General features: G+C 41.8%; 1 long non-coding RNA gene across 1 annotated transcript in view; it reads right to left on the minus strand.

The window, feature by feature from the left end:
• LOC134352837 (uncharacterized) overlaps positions 1-17072 on the minus strand; it is a 36196-nt gene extending 19124 nt beyond the window's left edge. The window contains exon 1 of the long non-coding RNA XR_010019479.1: positions 17021-17072. This is a non-coding gene — a long non-coding RNA (uncharacterized LOC134352837). The remainder of the gene's footprint in view (positions 1-17020) is intronic.
• Positions 17073-17464: the final 392 nt, after the last annotated feature.

Below are 17464 nucleotides of genomic sequence, written 5' to 3' on the forward strand. Positions count from 1 at the left end.
TATTGTTCAAAGGATTGCATCAATTTAGGTAACGAGTACATTGGTTGCTCTAGATAGATCAAAATGTCATCTGCATAACAGGCCATTTTATGTTCTGTCCCTTTAATAGTAATTCCCCTGATATCTTCATCTTGTCTGATGTATTGAGCAAATGGTTCCACATATAATGCGAAGAATAGCGGTGACCATGGATAACCCCATCTTGTACCCCTTTCTAGGGTAAAACTATTAGATAAATATCCATTGATTTTAATCCGAGCGGTAGGATTGTCATATAGTGCCTGTATAGTGTTTTCTTGGTCTCAGTTCAAGGATTGAATCTATTAAAATGAATATACTGCCCAGACTACTTTATCTCTTTCAGACCCTACCAATAGAGTTTAACCAAAATCAATTCAATGAATGGAAAAAGATGCTATCAAGATGTATATGGCAAGGTAGAAGGCCTAGAGTTCGTCTCAAAACTTTGCAATAGCCAAGGAAAAGGGGTGGGGGGAGGAAATGGGGCCTACCTTCTCTTAGAGATTACTATTTTGCAGCACAGTTGAGAGCTGTGATATGCTGATGCAACCCATCATACGACGCTCAATGGAAAAACATTGAGGAGAGGATACTTTCCATCCCCATACAGGCAATTTTGGCTGACAACAACCTACAAAGTTACATAAATAATACTGATAACCCATAGGTGAAATGGACTCTCAAAATATGGAAAACTCTTATAAAAGAATATAAACTAGAGAGAAACATTGCAATTCTTAAATGGTGTGCATATGACTTGGATTTTACGCCGAATAAACTGAATGCTAGATCTAAGGACTGGACAGCTAAAGGAATAACAGCTATTTGCAATATAATGAAAGAAGGAACATTGTTTAGTTTTGAAATGCTCAAAGAGAAACACTTATTAGAAAAACAAGACTTTTATCGGTATTTACAGATGCAACAGTATGTTAATAGGATGGTTAAAAATGTAACCAAGGCAAGTACGTTTGATAGAGCTATTTAGAAAAGCATATAATTCAGACAACAGTAGTAGAATCATTTCAAGTGTGTATAAGGGTTTGTCAAATCTTAGACACATTTGACTTCATACATTAAAACAAAATGGGAGAAGGAAGGAGGGATAATAATATCTGAGGAAGAATGGACAATAATATGGAGGTATCAATGGAAGTTTACCAGTTCATAGAAATGGAGGGAGTTTGAATCTAAAAATTTGTAAGATATTTTATTACACCCTCTCAGAAATCCCATTATGATAGTAACCTCCCTGTTTGCTGAAGAAATTGTGGAAATCAAAATGAAAACCATTATATTTTCTGGGAATGCCCTGTTATCAACCACTATTGGAGTGGATACACAATGCCCTACTAGACATCTTTAAATGTGAAATACCCTTAGAAAGTAAGACCATATATTTTGAGTATATACCTCAAGAATGGTTGAAAAGAGATCAATATTTAATGAATGTACTGCTGGTGGCTGGTTAAAAAGACCCTTACCAGGAAATAGTTATCACAGGAGAGCCCAACTTTAAATGTATGGATGGAAATTACAATGGACATTTACAAAATGGAGAAGATAACAGCTTCTGCTAATCATAAGTTGGAACATTTTGATTCATACTGGGAAAAATGGTTTAATTACATAACACCTCAAAGGCCTGATTTTACTCTCACAAGTCAATGAATATGTTGTTAATAAAAAGATCACTCCCTACTCTGTACATAGTTTTCTTCTTTAGATTGTTCTTTCTTTCCTCTCCTTTCTATAAGTGTATACCTCAGATAAATATCATGTGGAGATTTGTGACAAATATGACTATATGATATATATGTACAGTATCTGAATTACATCTTATGGAAATGTTTGTTTGATGATGAACTTCAATAAAAAATAAATTACAAAAAAAAGAAAGGGTGCAGAGGAGATTTACAAGGATGTTGCCTGGATTGGGGAGCATGCCTTACGAGAATACGCTGAGTGAGCTTGGCCTTTTCTCCTTGGAGCGATGGGGATGAGAGGTAACCTGATAGAGATGTATAAGATGATGAGAGGCATTGATCGTATGGATAGTCAAAGACTTTTTTCCAGGGCTGAAATGGCTAACGCGAGAGGGCACAATTTTCAAGTGCTTGGAAGTAGGTACAAAGGGGATGTCAGGGGCAAGTTACTTTACGCAGAGAATGGTGAGCGCGTGGAATGGGCTGCCAGCGACTGTGGTGGAGATGGATACAATAGGGCAGGGGTCCCCAACCTTTTTTGCACTGCGGACAGGTTTCATATTCACAATATTCTTGCGGACCGGCTGACCGGGGGGTGTGGGGGGCGGGGTGTATGGTTACCAACGGACAAGAGTAGCAGTCAAATACGTTGTGTTTACCCAGAGAAAGACTACAATGACCATGAAGCCTTGCACAGGAACCAGTGCGCATGTGTGACTTGCGCATGCGTGCACGTGCCGATTATTTTTCTACAAATCGTTTTTGGCGATTCTGTTCAGGGTGGGGTGGGGTGGTGTTAATCACAACCGGAATATAGGTGAGAAGTGGCTAATACACTCAATTTTGTTTCTAGAGGGTTTATCTAACAAATTTAATATTAAACACACAGCGCATATTTTCCTCGCATAAATATAGCGATATGTCAATTATCAGGGGAGGACAGGGGAGATTGAAGTAAGTGTTGAACGAACTTACAGTAGAAGTGAAGTGGCAGAAGCAGGTTCGATATTATCATTTAAAGTTAAATTGGATAGGTATATGGACAGGAAAGGAATGGAGGGTTATGGGCTGAGTGCAGGTCAGTGGGACGAGGTGAGAGTAGTGTTCAGCACGGACTAGGAGGGCAGAGATGGCCTGTTTCCGTGCTGTAATTGTTACATGGTTATATAAGTCAATAGCATCATAACATTTTAAGTTACGTTTGGATATTAAACACACAGCGCATATTTTCCCCGTATGAACATATAAAATCATTGCAACGCTCCAATATCGCTGAATCAGTGGGAGCCCTGGGCTTGTTTTCCTGCAACAAGACGGTTCTATCAAGGGGTGATGGGAGACAGCGATACTCAAACGGGGTTCCTTATGTCCAGTCTATTCTGCAATTTGGTTTTTGTTACATTCATCGCAGAGATATGTTGGAAATGGAAGCAACATTTTTGGTGCTTCCGTGGCTATATCAGGATATTTAGCCTTGACTTTGATCCAGAATGCCGGCAGAGATATTACGTCAAACATACTTTTCAGCCCGCGGTCATTTGCAAGCTCGAGGAGTTGATCTCCTTCCCGCGCTGACATGGATGACGCGCGTGTAATGGCTCAACAGTGGGCGTGACGGAATGAGGAAAGGTGCAGCTGACTCATATCGCCAAATCATATCGTTTCCTCGTGGCCCGGTACCAGTCCGCAGCCCGGTGGTTGGGGACCGCTGCAATAGGGTCTTTTAAGAGGCTCCTGGATAGGTACATGGAGCTTAGAAAAATAGAGGACTCTGGGTAACCCTAGGTAATTTCTAAAGTAAGTACATGTTCGGCACAGCATTGTAGGTTGAAGGGCTGTAGGTTTTCTACGTTTCTGTAATCTGGAAGTGATTGTACAATTATACATGGCAATGAAGGAAGTTTGGGCATGCTTGCCTTTATGGGTCATGGCATTGAGTACAAGATTTGGGAGATCATGGCAGAACAGTACCAGATGTTGGCAACACTATACTTGGAGTTATCTCTGAAGTTCTGGTCTGGTGTCCTAGCTATTCAGAAGGATGAAACCGGAAAAAGTGCAGAAAAGCTTCACAAGGATGTTACTGGGACTGGTGGGCTTGAGTTCCAAGGAGAAACTGCTGGGGCTTTCATTCCTGGAATGGAAGAAGCTGAGTAGTAACATCATGGAGAATTTGAAATCATGACAGGCTGAGGTATGTAGAATGGTCACAGTCCTTTACTTAGAGTAATGGAGTCTAAACCCTAAAGGAAAGAAATAAGGTGTGAGTTTTGAGGGACAACTCCTTCTAGACAGTGTGGTGGTTATATGGAACAGGTTAACAGAGTAAGTGGTAGAGACACATAAAATTACAATGTTTAAACAACATTTAGCCAGTTACATGGATATGGAAGGTTTCAGAAGGACATGGGTCAAACACAAGAAAATGGGACTAGCTGAGTTCGGTAACTTGGTTGACACGGACAAGCTGGACCATTTTATATATCTTCATAATAGTTTACTTTTGTTCTCCATTCCAGTATCTGCAGTATAATGGCTCCAGGGAGCTCAAGGATATGGGTGGGATAGGAGAAGGGAGTGCTGGGCAGTCATGCAGCTAACGAGTGATGAAGCACATGGGGAACCACCGCTTCTTCTTATTTTGCCCACCAAGGTCTAACAACCTTTTTCAGGCTAGAATTCACATTAGCTCCCTGGAATACAGAATTCTAAAATGTCCACAGAGAAAACAGTCCTCCTCAGCTTAGTCTGAAGTAATTGTCAATCTATGTTGAATCCCCTGGTTTTGGACCCTATACAAAGGCAAATATCGCAGCATCAAGACACGTTAGAATCCTGCTTCATTGAATCGTCACATCTTCCTAACACTATTGAATTTAGAGCCATTCTGCTCAATTGTTACTTGAAGAAACATCTTTTTCACCAGAAATTAATTTTGTAAATCTTTGCAGTAATCCAAGACAATCATATCCTTCCTCAAACTCAAAGAATCACATATCACAGTGGAAACAGTGAAATTAGAATCACATATCACAGTTTTATAGTTATTTAAATATAAAACAGATTTAAAAACTGTCACCTTGTAACCATGTTTTTTTAAACTTTCTTACTCCTTCAGCACAATTCAGGGAGAAATTATGGAACTGAATACAATCAACAGACAAATTTATGCAGAATTCACTTGACCAATCAAATATGCAGGAATTTCAACAAAAATGAATTGAGATATCACAAATTCCCACCATGCCATTGTTGCCTTAAGTAACTCTATGAATATGAAAAACCTGCAAGCTCCTGAGCAAGTTAATCAATCAAACCAACAAGGTTGTGCGATAAAAGTGCCAATTCAGCCAAAATAAGAGTTTAGTCTGAAGGTTGCAATTGTTTTGCCCTGATGACCAATAAAGCATCAGTAACAGCAGATTGATGGAGCCTGTGTTGTTTCATTAACTGCAAGTATCATATGACAATTGTATGTCAATTGCCTGGAGTCCATTTAAAAACTAATATAACCCTTCTTTTAAAAACACAAAATCTTAAAATTTGCATTGATTTCCTATCTCTTATTACTCATCAAAACTAGACTGTTGTTTGGATGTTTTCAGAGGATATTGAGACATAAGCTGCCAGATGAGGTGGTAAATGCGGGTTCTTTTTTAACATTTAAGAATAAATTGGACAGATACATGGATGGGAGGCGTATGGAGGGATATGGTCCATGTGCAAGTCAGTGGGACTAGGCAGAAAATGGTTCGGCACAGCCAGGAAGGGCCAAAAGGCCTGTTTCTATGCTGTAGTTTCTATGGTTCTACATCTGCAGGAATGGAGTCACTTTAAGGTTCAATTAAATAATCATGCTTATTTTTATTCAGTTTTGGGAGCTGGGTATCATCAGCAAGGACAGTAATTATTGAATCACCTTGAACTGCTGGAGTCCTTTTTGTGAAAAGTACTTGCATAGGACTGTTGGTAAAGGAGTGCAAGGATTTATAGCATAAAAAATAGGAGCAGAATTAGGCCATCTGGCCCATTGAGTCTGCTCCACCATTTCATCATGGCTGATCCATTTCCCTCAACCCCAGTCTCCTGCCTTCTCCCTGTATCCCTTCATGCCCTGACTAATCAAGAATCTATCAACCTCTGCCTTAAATATACATAAAAGCTCGGCCTCCACAACTATCTGTGGCAATGAATTCCACAGATTCACCACTCTCTGGCAAAGGAGATTCCTCATCATCACCATTCTAAAAGGAGGCCCCTTCTGAGGCTGTAGCCTCTGGTCTTAGACTCTCCTACCATAGTAAACATCCTCTGCACAACTACTCTATCAAGTACTTTCAACATTCAATAGGTTTCAATGAGAATCCTTCCCTGCCCCCCCCCCACACAGCTCGTTCTTCTGAATTCCAGTTAGTACAGGCACACAACCATCAAACACTACCCATAGAATAAGGCATTCAATCCTGTAATAATTTATATGAACTTCCTTTGAACCCTCTCCCGTGTCAACACATCCTTTCTTAAATAAGGGGGCCGAAGCTGCTCACAATACTGCAAGTGTGGCCTTTATTTATACTCTATTCTTGGTTGGTGCAACTGTAACGAAAACCAGTTTCCCTCGGGATCAATAAAGTATGACTATGACTATACAGCCTCAACATTACATAATTGTTTTTACATTCTAGTCCTCTTGAAATGAATGCTAGCATGGCATTTACCTTCCTCATCACAGAATCAACTGGCAAATTAACCTTTAGGGAATCCTGCATGAGGACTCCCAAGTCTCTCTACACCTCAGATTTTTGTATTTTCTCTTAATTTAGGAAGTAGTCTACGCTTTTATTTCTTCTACCAAATCTGAAATCTTTTCCAGGTTTCCTGGTGCCTGCCTGCCTATTCAGCAGTTTGCTCACTGTCATGCCCAGCGCTAGCTCCAGGCATATCCTGGGGAATCCCTAGCAGTGGCCATATCATGCTATTCCATAGACATCACTCCATTTCTAAAGAGAATTTTGCACAAGGACTCTCAAATGCCTTTGCGCATGTGATTTTTGAATTTTCTCAACTTTTAGAAGTTACCCTTTTATTTCTTCTACCAAAATCCATGACCATAAATTGTATTCCATCTGCCACTTCTTTGACCATTCTCCTAATCTGTCTAAGTCCTTTTACAGCCTCTCTACCTCCTCAAAACTACCTGTCCCTCCACCTATCATCATATCACCTGCAAACCTGGCCACAAAGTCATCAATTCTGTCATCCAAATAATTGACATATGAACACGAGGAATTCTGCAGATGCTGGAAAGTCAAGCAACACACAAAGTTACTGGTGAACGCAGCAGGCCAAGCAGCATCTCTAGGAAGAGGTACAGTCGTCGTTTCAGGCCGAGACCCTTCGTCAGGATTAACTGAAGGAAGAGCTAGTAAGAGATTTGAGATTTGAGGATGTTGCCAGGACTTCAGGACTTAAGGATCTGAGTTATAAGAAAAGGTAGAAAAGGTTGAATAGGTTAGGCTTTTATTCCCTAAGGCATAGGAGAATGAAGGGAGAATTGATTTAAAGATTCCAAGTATATTCATTATCAAAATTTGTACACAGAAGACAACCTGAGATTAGTCCTGCACAAACAGCAACAGGCGAGCAAAGAACATGTAAAATACCAAACCAGTTGAATTCATTTTAGTTCAATTCCTCATCTCACCACAAGCCAGAGCTATTCTTCACCGAAGCATTGATCACCCTAATCAAACCACTCAAAAACAGTAAAACAGGATAACCAGAATCCAGGAACACATACAACTTGAATCTTAAAGTCCCCTAAAAATGAGTCCACGGCCTTGCCGATCAGTACAGACAACGTGGATCCCAAGGCAAACGCAGGCAGATGGTGCTGAGCAACTGCCCGTCCTCCACTCTTGTTCTCGACGACTACAGTTTTGCTCAGTGCCTCAATCAGAGAGAAGCTATAGAATTGATCATGCGTTCGTGCCCCGTTTCCAGGCTACCAGGCCGCATACTCCGCTCCAATCCTCATCGAACTTCCTTGGAGACAGACCACTCAATCAGCCCCAAAACACACCACCAAAATGTAAATCACAAGTTTGGATCATGTAAAGCTTGTTAGTAGAATCATATTTGAAAGAAGAAATAAGAGAAGTAGTTTTGTGAAACTCTGCAGGACATCGCCGTTGATCATGTTGTTCACTGGTGCCATCTTGTAGAAGCTACAAGTGCCTCAGGAATTGCACCACCAGTTCAAACACTGTTACTGCCTCTGAACCGTCAGACCCTTGAACACTCTTTCTGTTTCTGGTATTCTCACAACTGATGGTCTCACTCTAAGGACTCTTATCTTGTTATTTCATGCTTATTATATATTTATATTTGCATTTCAACAGTTTGTTGTCCATTGATCCTGCCTACAGGTACTATTCTATAGATTTGCTAAGTATGCTGGCAGAAAAAAATCTCAGGGAGGCCATACTCATACTGATTGGGAAATCCTTCCTGTACATCTGACTAATTTTGCCCCATTTAATCACCTATGGTGGTTAATATCAGGAAATTCCAGTTCTGGTTGCCTCATTATAGGAAGGATGTGGAAGCTTTAGAGATGGTGCAGAAGAGATTTATCAGGATGCTGCCTGGATTAGAGGGCATGTCTTATGGGGATCGGTTATGCATGCTAGGGTTTTCCTCTTTGGAACAAAGGAAGATGAGCAGTAACTTGATAATGGTATACAAGATAAGAGGCATAGTTCAAGTGGATAGCCAGACTTTTTCCCAGGGCTGAAGTGGCTAATATGGGGACACATAATTTTAAGGTGATCAGAAGAAAGTATAATCTGGTACAAATGGAAGTTTTTTTTTAAATACAGAGAATGCTGGGTGAATGGGACATGCAGATATATTAGGGACATTTAAGAAACTCTTAGAAAGGCATATGGATGATACAAAATGAAGTGTTATTTTAGGAGGGAAGGGTTTGATTGATCTTCAGCTCTGCACAACATCATGGGCCTATGGACCTATACTGTGCTGTAGTGCTCTATGTTCTAAATTAAAATTACCTGCTAATACAAACTCAGTATTCCTAAATCCATTTGCAATATCTCTACGTATTTGCTTCTCCAATTCCCATTGGCTATTTGGAGGCCTATAGTACAATCCAAAAGGGATCTTTTTTATTTATAAGTTCTACCTATTTCACCTCAGTGGACATTCCCACAAGAGGAATCCTCTCTCAATACTGCCACTGTAATCTTCCACTCCTCTCTTCCTTCATTTTTATTATACCTGCAGCATCTGTACCCGAGAACATTGCACTGTCAGTCTGTGTAGCAGTTACACTTACCTGTTAGGATCCTCCCATTACAGTAAATGCAGCTGAGCCTATCACATCATCTTCTTTTCCTGTTCTTCATTCTGTTATGGTTTTTACCTTACACTATCTCAACGCAGTTTGTAATGAATTTATCTGTATGTAATGTGCAAGACAAGCTTTTCACTATACAGAAATATGTGTGACAATATGAAACTAATTCCAATTCCTCCTGTTCCTTCTACCATCCTTTCATTATAGCTATAACATTCCAGTACATCCCCCGAATTTTCCTGCCTTACCTGTCAGGCTTCTGCCATTAAAGTAAATGCAGTTGAGCCTATCGCATCATTTTCTTTTCCTGTCCTGTCCCCACCTATTGTTGGCTTTCACTTCTTTATTTGCTTCAACATTCTTATCTGCCACAACACTACCTTGTGCCATGGCCCATACCGGACTTATTTATTTAGAGATGCAGTGTAGAAGAGACCTTCCAACCCAACAAACCGAGCCATCCAGCTACCTACCTATTTAACTCTTGCCTAATCACAGCACAATTTACAATGACCAATTTAGCTACTAACCGGTGCATCTTCTTTGGACTGTGTGAAGAAATGGGAACCCAGAAGAACCCATTGTGGTCACATGGAAAATGTACAAACTCCTTGCAGATGGCACCAGAAATGAACTCTGAACTCTGACATCTGGAGCTGTAACAGCATCGCATCAGCAGCTATGCTATTGTTTAAATCTACACTAGTAGTTCCCCTTCTGTTCAGATGCAACCTATCCCTCTTGTCTAGGTTATCTCTGCCTCAAAAGAGATTCTCAGAAGTCCAAGAACTTGATTGCCTCCCTCCTGTATCAGCTAATCAGCCATATATTCCTGTCTTCATCACTATGTGGCACTGGGAGTAATCCAGGGATTACAATCCTTAGGGTTCTGTGTTTTTTCACCTTCTACCCAACCCCTTATATTCACTCTGCAAGATCTCATCCTTTTGTCTACGCTCTGGCTACTCATTCTGCCCCTCCACCCTGGGAATGTTCTAAAACGCTTGGGAGTTAAGCAACAAAACATCCTAAATTCTCATTCATGACCACGGAGTTTTCAATCTGTCCCACTAACGACAAGGTCTCCTATTACTGCAGTTCTCCTTGATTCCACACTCTGTTGCTGTACATCCAGGACAAAGACCAGACTACGAAAGCTGCTCTCCTCAAAAATTTACATTGCCACAGTCCTGCATGGTCAGCTGATCCAGAAGATTAAGCCCAGGTATCCAAGACAGATTGGCAAACAGGAATTAGAATTGGCTTTAAGACAGAAGGCAGAGGGTAGTGGTGAACGAGTGTTTTTCCTGATTGTCAGTCTGTAACCAGTGATGGACAACCGGTAATGGGACGCAATATCAGAATCAGGTTTCCCATCTCTGACGTATGTCATGAAATTCGTGGTTTAGTGGCAGCAGAGTCATGCAAACCTAAAAGACTGCATTAATTACAATAAGAAATATATTTTTTTCTCACCCTTATGGGTGGTGTATGTGTGTATTTTTCTCTCAAACTCAGGTCCTCTACCAGAGGACTGGGAGCTTAAGGGGTTGGCACAGTATCCTTGCTGTTCTTTGTAGTGCGCTCTTCTGGACCAAGATCTCAGATGTTGTTCCCAGGATTTATTGGAGCCATTCTCCCAGTCCAGGTGTCACAGCTCCAAGTGCTCCTATCACCACCAGGATTACACTGGCTTTAACATTCCACAACCTTTCCATCTGCTCTTTTGAGCTCTGGTATTTCTCCAGCCTTTCATATTCTTTTGTCCTGATGTTACTGTCATTCAGGATTGTCACATCTTAAATGTTACTGTTTTTCTCCTGTTCCTTGTCCAGTATTACCATGTGTGGTTGGTCGGCCAGTACCTGCTTATCAGTGTGTATTTGGAAGTCCCACAGGATCTTAGCTTTGTCATTCTCCATTACGTTCTTGGGTGTTTCCCATTTGGATTTGGGAGTGTCCAATCCATACTCAGTGCAGATGTTCCTGTACACAATCCCTGCAACTTAGTTGTGCCGTTCAGTCTATGCTGTCCCTGCCTGCATCTGGCACCCTGATACTATGTACTGGATGGTTTCGGTGGATTCCTTGCACACTCTGCACTTTGGGTCTTGTGATAGATCCCTGCTTCTATTGCTCTTGTGCTCAGCACTTGTTTTTCTGCAGCCATGAGCCGTGCCTCTGTGCCGTCCCTAAGTCCTGCCATTTCCAGCCATTGGTAAGACTTTCTTATGTCAGCCACTTCGATACCTGGTGATGATACATCCTGTGCAGTGGCTGGTCCTGCCATGGCCTCCGGTCCTCTGGCTCTGCTTCATCCACTTCCATTTCCATCTCTCCTGGCTGCTGTCTGAGGTATACTCCTAGCAAGTCGTCCTCAGGGGCCATCTCCTTGACATAGTCATGGATATTTTGCGTTTCTTTCAGGAATGTGGGAACCTTGATACTTTCAAGTTCCCATCCTCCTTTATTCCAGCAGGTGTGCAGTCACTCAACATTGGATGGAATCCCCCAAGTATTGTTAGTAGTTTCCAGGTCTTGATGTCAGCGGCTTCTATTTTGTTCCTTGGCTAGCGCACTATTGCAGCTAGGTAACTGATGGCTGGTATATATAAATAAATAGTGTGAAAAGAGAACAAAAGTAGTGAGGATGTGTTTACTGCTTCATAGACCATTTAGAACTCTAAGGGCAGAGGAGAGAGAGCTGTTTCTAAAATGTTGAGTCTGTATTGTCAGGCTCCTGTACCTTCTCCTTAAAAGCAGTAATGAAAAGTGGGCATGTCCTAGATGGTGGTCTTCTTAATGAGGAATGCAGCTTTTTGAAGCACATTTTTTGAAGATGTCTTCAATGGTAGGCAGGCTAGTGCCCCATGATGGTTGAGTTTACGACCCACCGCACCATTTGGAATGGAGGGGCCACTACATGATATTATACAGTGGCCCCTCCATAATAGACAGTGATACACATATATACTGTAAGGTTAAGTAAATCTACTCTACCTCATGTGTTGGTTCACTCAACTATCTGCCACAGTACCTGTTTCATCTTGGTAAAAGGAATTGAAATTCCTCAGCCAGATTACATTCAATGCTCTCGCTACTTCCAGTCTTTCTTCCAAATGTGGAGCAGCACCAGTTCATCAGCTAATGGCAGAAGGCCAGCTGCTGGTAATCTACTCCCTCCCGCCCATATACAATTTTGTCAATGCCTCTGATGGGTTTGTCCTACCAGTGGGATATGACGTGCTCTAAGGTTGTGGCAAAGGAATTTGGCACGTTGGTATAATTATACAAGAATGACAATTTCAGCCTATTATTTGACTAGTTCATGGTACAGAACTTTCAGTTTAAACACCAATTCTCAGATATTTGTTTGAAGTCTTATGTAAGGTTGGATTAACCCTTTGCAAACTTACCATGTCCAAATTTACTGCCAAGTTCAATACAAGGTGATAGTCTAATTTTATTCCTTGAACACAGGGTATTGGAATAAATAAGTGGAGCACAAAGCTGTCATGGGGCCATTTAAGAACATAAAACAATACAGCACAGGAACGGCCATTCAGCCCACAATGTTGTGTCGAACCGGCTAAAAAAATCAAAAACACCTACCTAACCATTAATCCCTCCTACCTACACCATGTCCATATCACTTCATCTTCCTTACATTCACGTCTATCCAAACACCTCTTAAAAGCCTCTAATGTATTTGCCTCTATCACCATACCAGGCAGCACATTCCAGGCATCCATGACTCTGAGTAAAAACTGACCCCTCACATTCCCCTTGAACCTACTCCCTCTCATCTTCAGTGCAAGCCCTCTGGTTTTAGGCATTTCAACTCTGGGAAACAGATACTCTCTGTCTACTCTATCATGCCTCTCATAATCTTATAAACCTCTATCAGATCTCCCCTCAGCCTCCAATGCTCCGGACAAAACAATTCAAGTTTATCCAGCATCTTGTAATAACAGGCAGTATCCTGGTAAACCTCTTCAGCACCCCCTCCAAAGCCTCAACATCCTTCCTACAGTGGGGCGAAGAAAACTGAAAGCAATACTGCAAATTGGCCGAAGCGGAGTTTCTTAAAGTTGTAGCATAACCTCCTGATTTTTGAACTCAGTGCCTTGACTCATAAAAGCAAGCATTCCAAAAGCCTTCTCATCCACATTGACCCGTGCAGCCACATTCAAGAGCTATGACCTTGGATCCCAAAATCCCTCTGCTCAGCAACACTGTTAATTTGTTCTACAAAGTGCAACATCTCACATTTATATAGGTTAAACCCTGTCTGCCATTTCTCAGTTCATATCAACAACTGATCTATTCTGCACTGTACTTTTCGCCAGTCTGCTACACTATCCACAACTCCACCAATCTGCAAACTTAGTAAGCCACCTGTCTACATTTTCATCCGGGTCATTTATATACATCACAAATGGCAGAGGTCCCAGCAGAGATCCCTGCGAAACTCCACTAATTATAGACCTCCAGATCGAATAAGTCCTTTCAACCTCTATCCTGTCTTCTATGCACAAGCCAGTTCTGGATCCAAACTGCCAATTTGCCGCAAATCCCATGCATTTTAATTTTCTGGATTAACTTCCCATGAGGGATTTTGTGAAATGCCTTACTGAAATCCATGCCCTATCCTCATCAAACTCTCTGGTCAAGAAACTCAAATTAGTAAGACATGGCCTGTCATGGACAAAGTCACACTGGCTCTTCCAAATTACACCATGAGTTTCCAAATACTCATATATCCTACACTCAAGAATTTTCCTACAACTGATGCAAGACTCACCAGGATTTTCTCTTGTTAAATAGATTAAAGTCTGTCACAAGCCTTGTGCCCATCAGGCTAGCATGAAGTGACTGAGAGTACGAGACTCCCCCCTGCACCCCCCCCCCAGCGGTCAATCACGAGGTTAATCCCCTGCATTTTTGCTGGCACCCATTCTCAGCTGGGTAGACTGGAGCATTGTGTGGTTAAGTACCTTGCTCAAGGACACACACACTGCCCTGGCGAGGCTCGAACCCACGACCTTCAGATCGCTAGTCCAATGCCCTAACCACTTGGCCACGCACCACACACTTATTAAATAGAGATACAATATTAGCCACTTGCCAATTCTCTGGGACCTTGCCTGTGACTAAAGAGGACACAAAGATACTGGTCAAGGGCCCAGCAATCTCATCTCTTGCCTCCATCAATAACCGGGTGTAAATCCCATCAGGCCCTGGGGTCTTGTCGAGCTTACTACTCATTAGAAGGCCCAATGCTTTCTCATCCTTCACTACTAAATGCCCTAATATATTTATACACTCAGCACTGATCTCCTGGTCCTCCATATACTCTTCTGGTAAATACTGAAGCAAGGTACTCACTAAGTACCTCACTCACATTCTCCGTATCCAAGCAAACATTCCCCTGTTTACCCTTGAGCAGTCCGACTCTCTCCATAGTTATCCTCTTGCTCTTGATGTATGTATAGAAAGCATTGAGATTCACCTTAATCCAGCTTGCCAAGAACTTTTCATGGCCCCTTCTGGCTTTCCTAATTCCCTTCTTTAGTTCTTTTCTGGCTTCTTTATACCCATCATGTGTTTTGTTTGATCCTAACTTCCAAAACTTCAGATACTTTTCCTTTTTCTTCTTTACTAAATTCAACTGCTGATTGAAGGTTCTATTACCTTTCCATCCCCGTCCTTCCTTCTTGCAGGAACATACCCTTCCTGTATTCTGTACAATTCATCCACATGTCTGATGTGAACTTGCCAGAGAAAAGGTGTTCCCAATTTAGTTCCTGTCTAATGTTCTCATAATTTGCCCTACTCCAATTTAAAACTCTCTCACAAGGAGCATACCTATCCTTATTTATAGCTATTGTGGAAGTTAAGGAGTTGTTGTCACTGTTCCCTAACATCACCTACTGATGAAGGGTCTCGACCCGAAACGTCGACTGTACCTCTTCCAACAGATGCTGCCTGGTCTGCTGCGTTCACCAGCAACTTTTATGTGTGCTGCTTGATATTCCAGCATCTGCAGATTTCCTCGTGTTTGCAACTGAAAAGTCAGTCACCTGACCAGGCTATTAACTAAACACCAGGTCCGGTACGCCTCCCTCTCAATGATCCATCCACATATTGATTTAAGAAACATTCCTGGATAGACTTTACAAATTCTGCCCCATCTAAACCCTTTACACTAAGAAGGAGCAACACACATCAAAGTTGCTGGTGAATGCAGCAGGCCAGGCAGCATCTCTAGGAAGAGGTACAGTCAATGTTTCAGGCCAAGACCATTCGTCAGGACTAACTGAAGAAAGAGCTAGTAAGAGATTTAAAAGTCTTTTCAATCTCTTACTAGCTCTTTCTTCAGTTAGTCCTGACAAAGGGTGTCGGCCTGAAACGTCGACTGTACCTCTTCCTAGAGATGCTGCCTGGCCTGCTGCGTTCACCAGCAACTTTGATGTGTGTTGCTTGAATTTCCAGTATCTCCAGAATTCCTCGTGTTTGCAAAACTAAGAAGGATCCAGTTTATGTTAGGAAAGTTGAAATCCCCCATGACAATAACCCCATTACTTTACCCATTTCTTTAATCTGTTTACATATCTGTGCCTCAATTTCCCAGTGGCTATTAGGGGTCTGTAGTACAATCCCATCAGTGTGATTGTACCTTTCCCCTTCCTGAGTTTCACCGAAACAGCCTCACTGTCTGACTCTCCCCCACCACCAGTTATGCCTCCCCTGAGTGCAGCTGTAATATTGTTCCTGATTAAGAACTCTTTTACATTCTCCTCTACCTCTTCTAACATTTCAGAAACCTGGTCCATTAATCAACCATTCCCGCCACTCATGGTGAGGATGACAGATATCCTCACCCGAAGGACTTCAGCCAAACAAAACATAAACACAGTAGATTCTGCAGATGCTGGAAGTCCAGAGAAACATTCACGAAATTTTGGAGGATCTTAGGTTAGGGAGGGAGGGAGGGAGGGAGGAGGGAGAGGAGTGGTCGTTCCCTCCCTTAGGTCGGGCAGCGTCTATGGAAAAAAATTAAGAGTCGATGTTTAAGGCTGAAACTCTCCATCAGGACAGCAAAGGGATTTTCATTACCAAAGCAGAAGGGTTTTCAATGACAGGTCACTAATTTTAATGGGTATCATCGTTAGATTGTCTATTTTTTGCCCTCCAGATTACGAACCAAATAACTGCATTGTCTTATTGGGCTTTGAACTCTTACTTCTGGATTTCTTGTGTGGTAAATTAATCACGGTGTCACCCCCATAAATGACTAGCCCTGGCCTCTGGAGTAGTAGTGCATCAATTTACACCCAATCCCTTTTATACGCCAATCTTGCCCGCTCAGCTAAAGTTGTGTCTCTGCACCTGAATAATGCATTTCATCCATTCAATCGTGTTTAAACTCTTCTTCACTCGATTTAATCAAGAAATGCAACAGGAAACTGCAACGATGGAAAGTATTTTGTTAACCCTATTTTGAATGATTAGAAATTTATATCCCAAGTGCAGAAGTTGCACGTAGGAAATAAATACATTCTGAGTTTGTCCTTCCTGATTTTCCAAACTCCCAGCGCCATATCAGATTTCGATCGGCTGCACTCTGTCCAGTCCCCTCCTCACGTTCCGCTTGTCACTATGCTGCCCATCAAAGGAAGAGGCCAATAATTTCCTCTCTTAGTCAAATTGGTCTTGAAGCCCCACCTATGCACAGTCGCGCCTCCAATAACAGAGCATGCGTTTGATGTTCCTGCGGCTGATATAGGACTTACCTCTCCGATTTAAGCGCAACGTTTGCGATTACTTAAGTCTCAGACTGAAACCTGCAGCTTATACCTTATTCTAGCCTACTCACAGCATTAGCCCTTCCTTTATGCCCCATATCTCTTACCAGTTTCGACCCACTCGATCCATATACTCCGTCGCCATTCCACCCTTTCTGCAGAAGGGAATCCAACTGCACGCCTGCGTACTAAACTTCACTGACAAATGGTAGAGTGCAGTCTGCCTCGCGTGGAATTCTGGGAATGGCGTTCTGCCATTGTCAGCTTCACGATTACTATCAAATTCGTACTGGAGGACAATTATCAAAATAAACATAAAAACGTTTGTAATTTAATCATAGGAAATGCTGAATGGATTTATGTCTGCTTTGGATTACATAAATATAAAAGAATGTTAGAGACACAAAAAAATCCCGGGGATGGGAACCGGAGTGCCAGAACAGATAGTGGAGAGGTTGCGGAGACAGATGTTGTTAAGACCTCAGACAAAGTCAGGAATCAAAAGGTTGAGCATAGTGCGATGAGCTGATACTTCAATGCAAGAAGTATCG

Source organism: Mobula hypostoma, chromosome 10 (assembly GCF_963921235.1).
Source record: "Mobula hypostoma chromosome 10, sMobHyp1.1, whole genome shotgun sequence".
NCBI lineage: Eukaryota > Metazoa > Chordata > Chondrichthyes > Myliobatiformes > Myliobatidae > Mobula > Mobula hypostoma.